Source organism: Nomascus leucogenys, chromosome 21, assembly GCF_006542625.1.
Source record: "Nomascus leucogenys isolate Asia chromosome 21, Asia_NLE_v1, whole genome shotgun sequence".
Taxonomy (NCBI): Eukaryota; Metazoa; Chordata; class Mammalia; order Primates; family Hylobatidae; genus Nomascus; species Nomascus leucogenys.
The window spans coordinates 76,624,625-76,636,868 of NC_044401.1; the positions used below are offsets into that span (position 1 = coordinate 76,624,625).

Below are 12,244 nucleotides of genomic sequence, written 5' to 3' on the forward strand. Positions count from 1 at the left end.
CATAATGTACGAAACAAAACAAAACAAAAAGTTGACCTTTCCTACATTAAATCCAGTTTAATGTAAAAAGGCTAAAACTACCCAAAACATTTCTAAGGTACAAGATCCCACACAACCGTTTTTAATTGGAAAAAACCGCCAGTCCCAATACAACATTTTAATAAACTTGAAAAGCAGTTAACTACAGTATACTTATCTGTGTAAATTACAGGGTTGGTAACAGAGATTCTCCATTATCAACCCCAAAGGACCGAAGTCATTTGAGTAACAAGAAACTCAGATCCACTAAATTAGGAATGTGTTGGCTTTGGTTTCTTTATATCTTCCTAAAATTGGCTGAGCCTTTGTTCAAATCCTCTCTCACTCCTCTGAAACATCTTTCCCTTTCCTTCTTTCTTCTCCAGAGAGAGCCAGGGCTGTATTCTGCACAAGGGGCATGCCTTCCCTTAACTATGCTCCCTCTAGTGAAATACCTTATAGCTTGTCATGAATATCAGTATTCCAGTAGAGGGAGAAAAGTGGAAAGAGTAAATTGAATTCATCAGCTTAGTGGCTGGAATTGATAGCAATCAAGTGCAAAATTAGGAATAATAAGGACAGTTGCAAGTGTGAGGACTTAAAGATAAGACATACATAGCTTTTTAAAAACTTAACCTGTACACATACTCATTCTATAGTAAAATGTATCATTTGCTAAACATCTCAAACCCTTCAATTTTTGGATTGTTTTCTTAATCATATGTTTGCATGTACATATGAACTCTCCCAAAGAAACATTCACCAGTAATAGCAAATTGCTTGAAAAGAGAAGAAAATTTGAAAATACACATATAAAAGGTAATAATAAATTATAACATAAAAGGTAATTAATAATGCCCAGTGTTTCTAGGGATTTAAAACTGGCTTGTAGTTTTATGACGAACTTGCTTTGAAATGTTGATTTAAAGTCTTTAGGCTGAAGAGTTTTTTAAAAATAGAAAGTTTTAAGTTATAGAAAAGGAATGGAGGCCAGGCGTGATAGGCTGACGCCTGTAATCCCAGCACTTTGGGGGACCAAGGCTCAGGTGTTGGAGACCAGTCTGGGCAACACAGTGAGGCATCATCTCTACTGAAAACAAAAAACAAAAAACAAAAAACAAAAACAAAAAACAGCCAGGCATGCAGGCATGTGCCTATACTCCCAGCTACTTGGGAGGCTGAGGGGGAGGACTGCTTAAGTTTGGGAGATTGAGGCTGCAGTGAACTGAGATCGTGCCACTGTACTCCAGCCTGGATGACAGAGCAAGACCCTGTTTCAAAAAAAAAAAAAAAAAAAAAAAGACAAGGAATGGAAAAGTTGGACCAATATTCAGCTATAAAACGAAGTTGACTGTATAGAGTTCTAGTGTACTGCGTCAGCTACCATAAAATGCAGGTTAAACACATTGTTAAACATAATTTCCCATGTACCTTTGTACTGACAATGCTGTAAATATCACCATTTTTGGGGGCTCAGCCATTAAGAGCATGGGTTCTAGGGCCTATCTGCCCAGGCTGAATCCCACTTCTACCACTACGAGCTGTGTAACTCTGGGGAAATCACTTAGCCTCTCTGTGCATGTTTCTACATCTATAAAATGAGTAAAACAAGAGTAACTACTTTATGAGGAACATTAAGAAATTTACAGCGCAAAAAAGCACACTGTGTCAGCTATTATTATTAGCACCATACTTGTCACATAGTAAGCCCTAATTCTAATCTATGTACACTATACATCAGACCAATCTTGCTGAATTATGGCTTTAGCCATGTTAGTGATTGCTCTAACATTTTTAGGAGCTCCCCACTGACTGATAAAATAAATAAAAACTTCTCTCCTAGCATTCAAGGTCCTCTACAGTCTGCCCTTGCCTCAGCTCCACCACTTCTACACTGTTCAGTTGCCTCCTGCAGGTGGTCTATGGTCCAGCCCAAATGACAAATTCAGAACTTCAAACATGCCCCCCGCCCCAACCCCATCCAACTCCCAGCTCCCAAGCCTTTGCTCATATAGGTCACTCCATCTATAACAGTTTCCCTCCCTTGGCAGAAATCCTGCTGTTCAATCAAAATTCTTCCACAAATTCCATTTCTTTAACAAACTCCTGAACCCTCTCACTAAGCACATGGGAACTCATCCCCACCTCTATATCACAGGACTTCATGGATTCAGAATTAAGAGTATATGCTCTGAAATCAAGGTGACAATGAGACATACGTTTAGTCTCCCAGAGATCAACAGTTTGCATTCCCAACATAAGGGTGTTATTTAGAACCTGGAACCCACTTTCCCACAAACCATAAGACGAGTTGTAACCATGTCTGCAAATTGGTCAGCAAAATGCCTTTGGGGTGAAACCTAGGACTAACAATGCAGGTGTGTTAGTATAAGAGGGAAGGAACAACACAAATGCTTCTTCCTCCTTTCCTCAGCCAAGGTCCAGCTCTAAGCAAAGCCACAGATCCAGCAAACATGGCACCCTTGATTTTCCCACGTTCTGGCTTTGCACCGTGATCCAGTAGCCTACCTGGGTTTGTACTGCTTCTCAAAAGACAGACTGCTCCACAAAAACTTGCACTCCCTTTCCACCTCCAAAGTAAAGCTCTCCTTTTCTTGGTAGAGGTAAAGGCCTGCAGATTTAACTATTTTTCACTTATGTGTATGAATGACTATGAATGAATACAGTTATCTGTCCTCCTCTCCTCCCAAGTACACATGCAAAGAAATATAAAGGGTAAGACCTAACCCCAAATGACTTCTAGGTGTACTGGTCCATAAACCTGTCTTCCTAGAAACACACAATTACTAACCACACTGTTATATAAGGCCATTCTGATTTTAAATGACATCATCTATGGCTCAAGGCAAATATTTATTTTCACCAATTTAATCTTTTATTTTAACCAATATTCTCTTTTGATCAACACAAAATTTTCAAGACCTGGAGACCTTGATCCTCTGTCCACTTCCTACTATGCCCCCACATCTACATCAAGGTGTTCTAAGTGAAGGAACTTCAGGAGTGGAAAAGGGGAACCAAAACAAAATTGCTCCTGGTGAGAAATCTGCCTTTCCTGCCTTCCAGAGCTTGCTCCATCTCTTCGGAAAACAGGTATTTTCAAAAAGTATGAGGATTTTTCCAAATGGTTTCTGGGGCAGTGGCAGCACAGCAGCAATCACAAGCAGGCAATTAGTGGGCTGGAATCTGACTTACCAGGTATTTCTTTTTAAAAACAGAGCCAAGGCTGGGCACGGTGGCTCATACTTGTAATCGCAGCACTTTGGGAGGCCGAGGCAGGCAGATCATGAGGTCAAGAGATCGAGACCATCCTGGCCAACACGGTGAAACCCCGTCTGTACTACAAATACAATAATTAGCTGGGCGTGGTGGTACATGGCTGTAATCTCAGCTACTCATCAGGCTGAGGCAGAAGAATCTCTTGAACTAGGGAGACAGAGGTTGCAGTGAGCCCAGATTGTGCCACTGCACTCCAGTCTGGCGACAGAATAAGACTACGTCTCAAAAAAAAAAAAATTAAATTAAATTAAAAAAAAATTAAAACAGAGCCAAATGGGTAAATTGAACTTCATCAAAATTAAACTTCTGTGCTTCAAAGGATACCATCAAGAAAATGAAAACGCACAGAACCTACACATTTTTGCAAATCATCTATCTGATAAGGGACTTGAACTAGAATGTAGAAAAGAAAGAACTCTTTCAGCTCAGTAAATTAACAACAACAACAAAAGAAGTTCAATATCATTAGTCATTAGGGAAATGCACATCTAAATCACAGATACCACCTCTCACCCACTAGGATGGCAGCAATAAACAACAACAACAACAAAAGAACAGAAAATGAAGAGTGTTAGCGAGGATATGAAAAAACTGGAATCCTCATACATTGCTGGCAGGAATGTAAAATAGTGTAGCTATTGTGGAAAACAGTGGTAGTTACTCAAAAGGTTAAACACAGAATTAGCATATGATCCAGCAATTCCTCTTCTAGGTATACACTCAAAAGAACTGAAAGCAGAGACTCAAACAGATACCTGTGCACTAATATTCATTAGCAGCATTATTCCTAAAAGCCAAAAGGTGGAAACAACCCATATGTAAATCAACAAATGAATAAACAAATTGTGATATATCTCTACAAAGAATATTATTGCCAGGTGCAGTGGCTCACGCCTGTAATCCTAGCACTTTGGGAGGCCAAGCCGGGCAGATCACGAGGTCAGGAGTTCAAGACCAGCCTGGCCAACATAGTGAAACCCATCTCTCCTGAAAACACAAAAAAATTAGCAGGGCATGGTGGTGCATGCCTATAGTCCCAGCTACTTGGGAGGCTGAGGCAGGAGAATCGCTTGAACCCGGGAGGTGGGGCTTGTGGTGAGCCAAGATCATGCCACTGCACTCCAGCCTGGGCAACAGAGCGAGACTCCGCCTCAAAAAAAAAAAAAATATTATTCAGCCATAAAATGAAGCACTGATACATGCTCCAACATGAATGAATCTTGAAAACATTATGCTAAATGAAAGAAGACAGACAAATAGGTCACATATTATTTGATTTCATTTAGGTGAATTATCCAGAATAGGCAAATCCATACAGACAGAGAGCGGATTAGTGGTTTCCAGGTGCTGAAGGAAGAGAAGATGGAGAGTGACTGCTTAGGAATGCAATGGGGTCTCCTATGTGGGTGCTAAAAATATTTTTGACCTAGATAGAAGAAACAGTTATACAATCAATACTGTGAATACACTAAAAACCATTAAATGTACAGTTTAAAGGGGTAAATTGATGGCATTTGAATTATATCTCAATAAAGCTATTTTTTAAGCCAACATTAAAACTTGGAAAATTTCACAAAAAATTCCAGATTGACTTTTCTTGAAAAAATCCTAAGTAAAATGTGACACCACCAGCCACAGCATTCCTCATGGGAACATGACTTGGAGATGAAGCTGGTCCTGGAACCCATCTCTGCCACCACCTAACTCTGGACATTGGCAGGACAATTTTTTCATCTGTACCTCAGTTAGCTCCTCTGCAAAAGGAAGATAACAATAATATCTACCTCATCAGCTTATAAAGAGTCAATAAATTAATATGTTCAGAATAGTGCCTGGCACATATTAAGTGCTCGGTGTGTGTTAGCTACTTTCACATTTTATAACAATTCATCCTCTAATGGAGGTATGTGGCCGTTACTTTTCAACTTTTTGTTTGTTTTTACAAATAAAATAGCATATAATGTAATGGTCCATAAGAAAGAAGTGCAAAGACAGCGAAGATAAACATTTTCTAAAGAAACATGCAAAAAATACTATGAATCATATGTGCCTTTTTTTTTTTTTTTTTTTGAGACGGAGTCTCACTCTGTTGCCCAGGCTGGAGTGCAGTGGCACGATCTTGGCTCACTGCAAGCTCCACCTCCTGGGATTACGCCATTCTCCTGCCTCAGCCTCCCGAGTAGCTGGGACTACAGGCGCAAGCCCGGCTAATTTTTTTGTATTTTTAGTAGAGACAGGGTTTCACCATGTTAGCCTGGATGGTCTCAATCTCCTGACCTCATGATCCACCCGCCTCGGCCTCCCAAAGTGCTGGGATTACAGGTGTGAGCCACAGTGCCCGGCCCATATGTACCTATTTTTGTGAAAAAGTGATGATGATGATGATGATGATGATGATGCTAAGTCTATGCAAAAAACAATCTAGATAACTCTAGATTTACCATATGAGAAGCAAGGAGTTAAAGAATTAAAGATGTTTTAATTCTTTAAACTTAAAGGAACTTTTTATTAGCATATATATTTATATAATGTTTAAATTTTTTATCAACATAGTTTTATATTCAGGATGATTATTTTAAAAGATGATTATCCTTTTATAAAGATTTTTTTTTGAAGAAGAAACTCTAAACTAATATTGAAACTTTTGTGAGATTGTCACAAAACTCTGTTAGGTAAGTAGCAACGGCACAGACTGATAAAACTACAGGCCACTTCCTTTGCTTGAAACTTCATCTTTAGCTGGGATTCACAGAGCACCAACCTCTCTTGAGTTTCCTTCTTCCTCATGGAGTATATGGTGCTATATTTACAGCTGCTAAACTCCTTAGCCAGTCAATATCTTTCAATATCTAGCCAAACCTTTTCCCACCCTTAGCATCCACCACTCCCCCTTACAAAGTCTCCACTCTAGCTAAACCACCTTCTTATGTCCAAGACATAAAGCACACGTTTCTGAAAGTCTTTCTAAATGTCATTATTTTTTAAATACAACTCACATAACTGAAATTCACCATTTTCACCATTTTATTATTTATTTATTTTGAGACAGGGTCTCGCTCTGTTGCCCAGGCTCAAGTGCAATCCAGCTGGTGCAATCATGGCTCACTGCAGCCTCAACCTCCAAGACTCCAGTGATCCTCTCATCTCAGCTCCCAAGTAGCTGAGACTACAGGCACATGCCACCACGGCTAGCTAATTTTTGTACTTTTTTTATAGAGACGGGGTTTCAAATGTTGCCCAGGCTGGTCTCAAACTCCTGAACTCATGTAGTCTTCCTGCTTCGCCCTCCCAAAGTGCTGGATTTACAGGTATGAGCCACTGCAACTGGCCTTTAACCATTTTAAGTGTACAATTTAATGACATTTAGTACATTCACAGTGTAGTACAACCAACGTTACTATCTAGTTCCAGAACATTTTCATCACTCCAAAAAGAAACCCTGTATTCATCAAGCAATCACTGCCCACATTCCCTGCCCAACCCCTGAAAACCACATCTGCTTTCTGTCTCTATGGATTTGCCTATTCTGAATATTAAATGAAACCACATAATATGTGGTCTTTGTGTTTGGTTTCCTTCATTTAACAAAACATTTTCAAGGTTTATCCATGTTGGAACATGTTATCAATACTTCCTTCTTTTTTATGGCTAAATAATATTCCACTGTGTGTTATACACACACACAATGGAATACTATTCAATCTTTAAAAAGAAGGAAATCCAGCCAGATATGATAGCTCACAACTGTAATCCAAGCACTCTGGAAGGAAGGCCAAGGTGGGAGGAACACTTGAGCCCAGGGTTCAGGAGTTCCAGACTAGCCTAGGACACCCCATCTCTATTTTTTTTTTTTTTTTTTTTTTAAAGAGAACTCCTGTCATTTGCAGCAACATAGATGAACCTGGAGGATATTATGTTAAGTGAAATAAGCCAGGCCCAGAAAGACAAATAGCACACAATCTCACTTATATGTGGAATCTTAAAAAGTTGAATTCAGAGAAGTAGAGAATAGAATGGTGGTTACTAAAGGATAGAGGTGAGGGGTTTAGGGAAAGTTAGTCAAAAGGTACAAAATTTCAGTTAGGAAGAATGAGTTCAAGAACTCAGCTGCACAACATGCTTACTATAGTTAATAACAACGTATTGTATTCTTGCAAATTGCAAAGAGACTAGATAAATGTTCTCACAACCAAAACATAAGTATGAGAAGTAATGCCTATGTTAATTAGCTTGATTTAAGCCATTCCACAATGAATACATATTTTAAAAGAATACTTTGTACATGATAAACATATCCAATTTTTACTTGTTAATTAAGAAAAAAAGGTAAGTGTCAATTCATTGGCAGGGATATTTGTCCTTTTGATTTACTAATTTATCCCCAGTGACCATAAGAGACCATAGCACACAGGTTGGCACCCAATAAATCTTTGTTGAATGAACAGATATTGGGCCTACAATCTGTTGCTGACAAGGGATTGCCACATTAGATGGATCATGGATCAGATGGTTTCTCACAGTTCCACCTGGCTCACTTTATTCCCCTCTCTGGTCTCTCTGGCCTCTACAGACTTTTGAACTTGTGCCTCCTCTTCTTTCTCTGCTTCTTGGTCACTTACTTCCTGGCATCATATTAATCTTTTCATTGGTATAATATTCAAAAAAGCATTAAGTCATCACTGCAGTCCATGTAAATCACCTCCTATTCTTCTCCTTTTCCTCCCAGGGACAATCCCCATGCACACAGTAAAAACTTCATAAACAGGCACTAAAGAGCTCCTCTGGCATTCTGCCAAACATGTTTCCTCTTAACTTCTCCTCATACCCCTCTATTGTCAGTGACTGGACACCATACAGGAAAGCCTGTTTCTCTCTTCTCTGGCACCTTGCAGACATGACACAATGAACAACATTCAATGTGATGACTTCAGTGATCACTGAAAGATATCTCTGCATTATGGCCCTTCAGCTTTAGTCCAGAAAATTTTAAGAGACTGTTTTTAAGGTGGAGACTTCATAGCTCCCCAAACTCTTGTTCTTTTAAACATCTCAACAGTACTAAAACACTTTTTGTGAAGCTGTTTCAGATTGGTAATGGTAAAAATCTTATCTTTTACATGTTGTCTGAAATGCTACCATTTTTGCTACAGTTGCCTAAAACCTGATTGTGGCATCACATTTGTTGCCTAAGTATATAAGATAATTGATTCCACAGGCTGAAGTCTTCCTTGTTTTGATTCTGCTCTGTTTCAGTCTTTAATGACTCATCTTAAACTGCACCTTAACTTAAAGGTTATCTCATTCCTTTCAGAAGTAGGAGAAAAAATTTGTTGTTGTTGTTGTTGCTTGTTTTTTCAGATAGGGCTGGTGTGCAGCAGCATCATCATGGCTAACTGCCGCCTCAAGCTCTTGAGCTCAAACCATCCTCCTGCCGCACCCTCCTGAGTAGCTGGGACTATATGCATGCACCACCGTGCTTGGCTAAGTTTCAAAAATTTTTTGTAGGCCGGGCGCGGTGGGTCACGCGTGTAATCCCAGCAGTTTGGGAGGCCGAGGAGGGCGGATTGCGAGGTCAGGAGATTGAGACCATCTTGGCTAACATGGCGAAACCCCGTGTCTACTAAAAATACAAAAACAAAATTAGCCGGGTGTGGCGGCGGGCGCCTGTAGTCCTAGCTAGTCGGGAGGCTGAGGCGGGAGAATGGTGTGAACCCAGGAGGCAGAGCTTGCAGTGAGCAGAGATGGCGCCACTGCACTCCAGCCTGGGCGACAGAGCAAGACTACGCCTGAAAAAAAAAAAAAAAAAAAAAAATTCTAGAGTTGGGGGTGTAGCTATGTTGGCCAGACTGGTCTCAAACTCCAGAGCTCAAGCAATCCTTCCACCTCAGCCTCCCGAAGTCCTGGGATTACAGGTGTGAGCCACTGTACTCAGCCCTTTTTGTTTTTTTTAATCAAAATTCCTCCAGGAATTTCCTGCTTCATATTATGTGAAACTTCACCACTATCCTCCCAAAACAGTAAATGTACAATGGTGGACATGCAGTGAGAAACAACATTAATGTGCCAGGCGTTGGTGGCTCATGCCTGCAATCCGAGCACTTTGGGAGGTCAAGGCAGGTGGATCCCTTGAGGTCGGGAGTTCAAGACCAGCCTGGCCAACATAGCAAAACACCATCTCTACTAAAATACAAAAATTAGCCAGGTGTAGTGGTGCGCACCCATAGTCCCGACTATTCAGGAGGCTGAGGCACAAGAATCACTTGAACCTAGGAGGTGGTGGTTGCAGTGAGCCCCGATCACGCCACTGCACTCCAGCCTGGGTAACAGAGTGAGACTCTGTCTCAAAAAAAAAAATAATAATAATAAAAAAAGGCACTCCATTAATGATGGCTGCTATTTTTGTAATGATCAGAGACTATTCATTACCCCAGAGCTGTCTGGCAGCTTGGGCAAAGGCACTGGGCCCAGAAAGCGTGCCTGAAGAACGCTTGCCTGTTTTACAATCTTGCTGAGGATGTTCCCTGCCCTAAGCAGCTGCGTCTACATTACATGGAAAGACAAGAAAACAGGAGCTGGGGGAATGGTGCTGGAAAGAAACAAGAGCACACTTCTGGATAACTTCCAGAAAAAAGTGGGTATAGACTGGGAAAGAAGGAGGATTCTATAACTAAAGTCTTCCTGCAATTTTAACAAATTTGTAGGGGATGTTATTTAGCAGTTTTTGTGTTGAGAAACAAACACCTAATAGTATCATACTCCTAAACTCATTGCCATTTTATTTTTCTAAGACATTTAACATTTGAGATCTTACACAGATGCCTTAAAATTAACAAACTGTCATCCTTTGGTAAAACTCAAACTCTATTATAATTGGAAGCATTATATTTATTCAACTGTGTTTGTGATATCAGAACAGCCAGTTACCTTTTCTTTGGAGGGTAGGCCAAAAATCCTGATTGATTTACCAATGGATCTTCATCTGCTGCAATTGTGAAAGCTCGTTCGTCTTAATTCTGTTCTGATCTACAAAAACAGAAAAAAGGCAAATGGATGAAACAGTGGATGGACAAAGCTAATCAGAAACATACAATCTCATTGGTTGCCAGATATTCCAAAATTGTATGTGCTTTGAGATGTCAAACTGTTAAATTTCAAGACATTTTACCAATTTTACAACAATGTGATTTTTTTTTTAAATGAACTTAATTGGCTATATTTACAATAAACCAAGAACAAATGACTATTCAATATGTACACAGAGTTAGCCTCCTGGGGCTTAAAATCATTGTATGTAATTTGCACTAATGAGTTTCCACTTAATTTTTAAAATGGCGATTCAGAAATCCTGCTCCTACGAAACTTGTCAAATCACAGATTTTAAAAAATACAGATTGAATGAGATTATTATTTGCAGAGCTCACGCTGTCCTTCCTTATCATTTCAGCAGTTTATAAAAGCAATTTTTAATACTTCAACAGGAAACAAAAATTCAATTAAACCATCTTACTAAGAAGCACAAGGAAACTATGTGCTCCATTATCTTCATAGTTGTGCGCATATATTTCAGGTAAAATGTGGTAACTTTTTTTTTTTTTTTTTTTTTTGAGACGGAGTCTCGCTCTGTCACCCAGGCTGGAGTGCAGTGGCGCAATCTCGGCTCACTGCAAGCTCTGCCTCCCAGGTTCACGCCATTCTCCTGCCTCAGCCTCTCCGAGTAGCTGGGACTACAGGCGCCCGCCACCACGCCCGGCTAATTTTTTTTGTATTTTTAGTAGAGACGGGGTTTCACCGTGGTCTCGATCTCTTGACCTCGTGATCCGCCCGCCTCGGCCTCCCAAAGTGCTGGGATTACAAGCGTGAGCCACCGCGCCCGGCAAAAAATATGGTAACTTTTTAATTAATTTGTGGAGAAGCAATGAGTTAAGGAGTCAATAAATTACAGATTAACAAACCAAAGTTAGAAAATAAGCTGGTCTTCAAATCTCACATGCAGCAGAAGAGAAAAAGCAGCAAATATGGGCAATGACACAGCTATCGGGCAGATGTTGTCAAGGTACAAAGCACAAGACAGGCTGAGCTCATATGAAAAATTCACTACTCATGTACTTCTCTCCCTTTAATTCTCACTGGCTATAAAGCAAGATGTGGAGGAGGTAATATTGCTTTGCTCAACTTTTATTTATTTTCATGTACTCTAAGTTGGTAACCAAATATTTCTATGGCCTGAGATCCTAAGATACAAACAAAGCATCTCTGAAAATCAGTGGCTGAAATTATATGCCATGTTTTGAACATTTACTCATAATTATCTTTATTAGGTTTTAAGTTATTCCCAGGTCATATTGCTTCCCTCTCCCTTTTTAAAAGTGTCAATTTTATTCACTCAAAATGCTATTCAGTAATGCTTAAAATCATTCCCACAATCTTTATAAACCAGATGTTTCTCTTCAGATTTCTAATTCCTTCCCAGTCTCCTTTCTTTTAAAAAATTTCTCCGGTGGCTCAAGCCTGTAATCCCAGCACTTTGGGAAGCCGAGGCGGGCGGATCACAAGGTCAGGAGATCAAGACCATCATGGCTAACACCGTGAAACCCTGTCTCTACTAAAAATACAAAAATTAGCCGGGCGTGGTGGCAGGCACCTGTAGTCCCAGCTGCTAGGGAGGCTGAGGCAGGAGAATGGCATGAACCTGGGAGGCGGAGCTTGCAGTGAGCCGAGATCGTGCCACTGCACTCTAGCCTGGAAAACAGAGCAAGACTCTGTCTCAAAAAAAAAAAATTTCTCTGATTTCCATTTTAGTGCTCCTTTTCTGCCTTACTTCCAATAAAAGCTGCTTTCTTGTTTAACATGTCTGTCCTGAGCTAAAATACATTTCTTTGAATCCTAAATACTTTATAGCTATGCAAAAATCACTCAAAGCTAATTA

At 40.0% G+C, this 12,244-nt stretch overlaps 1 protein-coding gene across 4 annotated transcripts in view; it reads right to left on the reverse strand.

The window, feature by feature from the left end:
* Positions 1-12,244, reverse strand: part of ATXN7 (ataxin 7) — a 144,070-nt gene that overhangs the window by 99,701 nt on the left and 32,125 nt on the right. For all 4 annotated transcript variants that reach the window (XM_030801503.1, XM_030801505.1, XM_030801504.1 and 1 more), the window contains exon 2: positions 10,243-10,341. The gene's annotated coding sequence lies outside the window, so the exon portion shown is untranslated. The remainder of the gene's footprint in view (positions 1-10,242; positions 10,342-12,244) is intronic.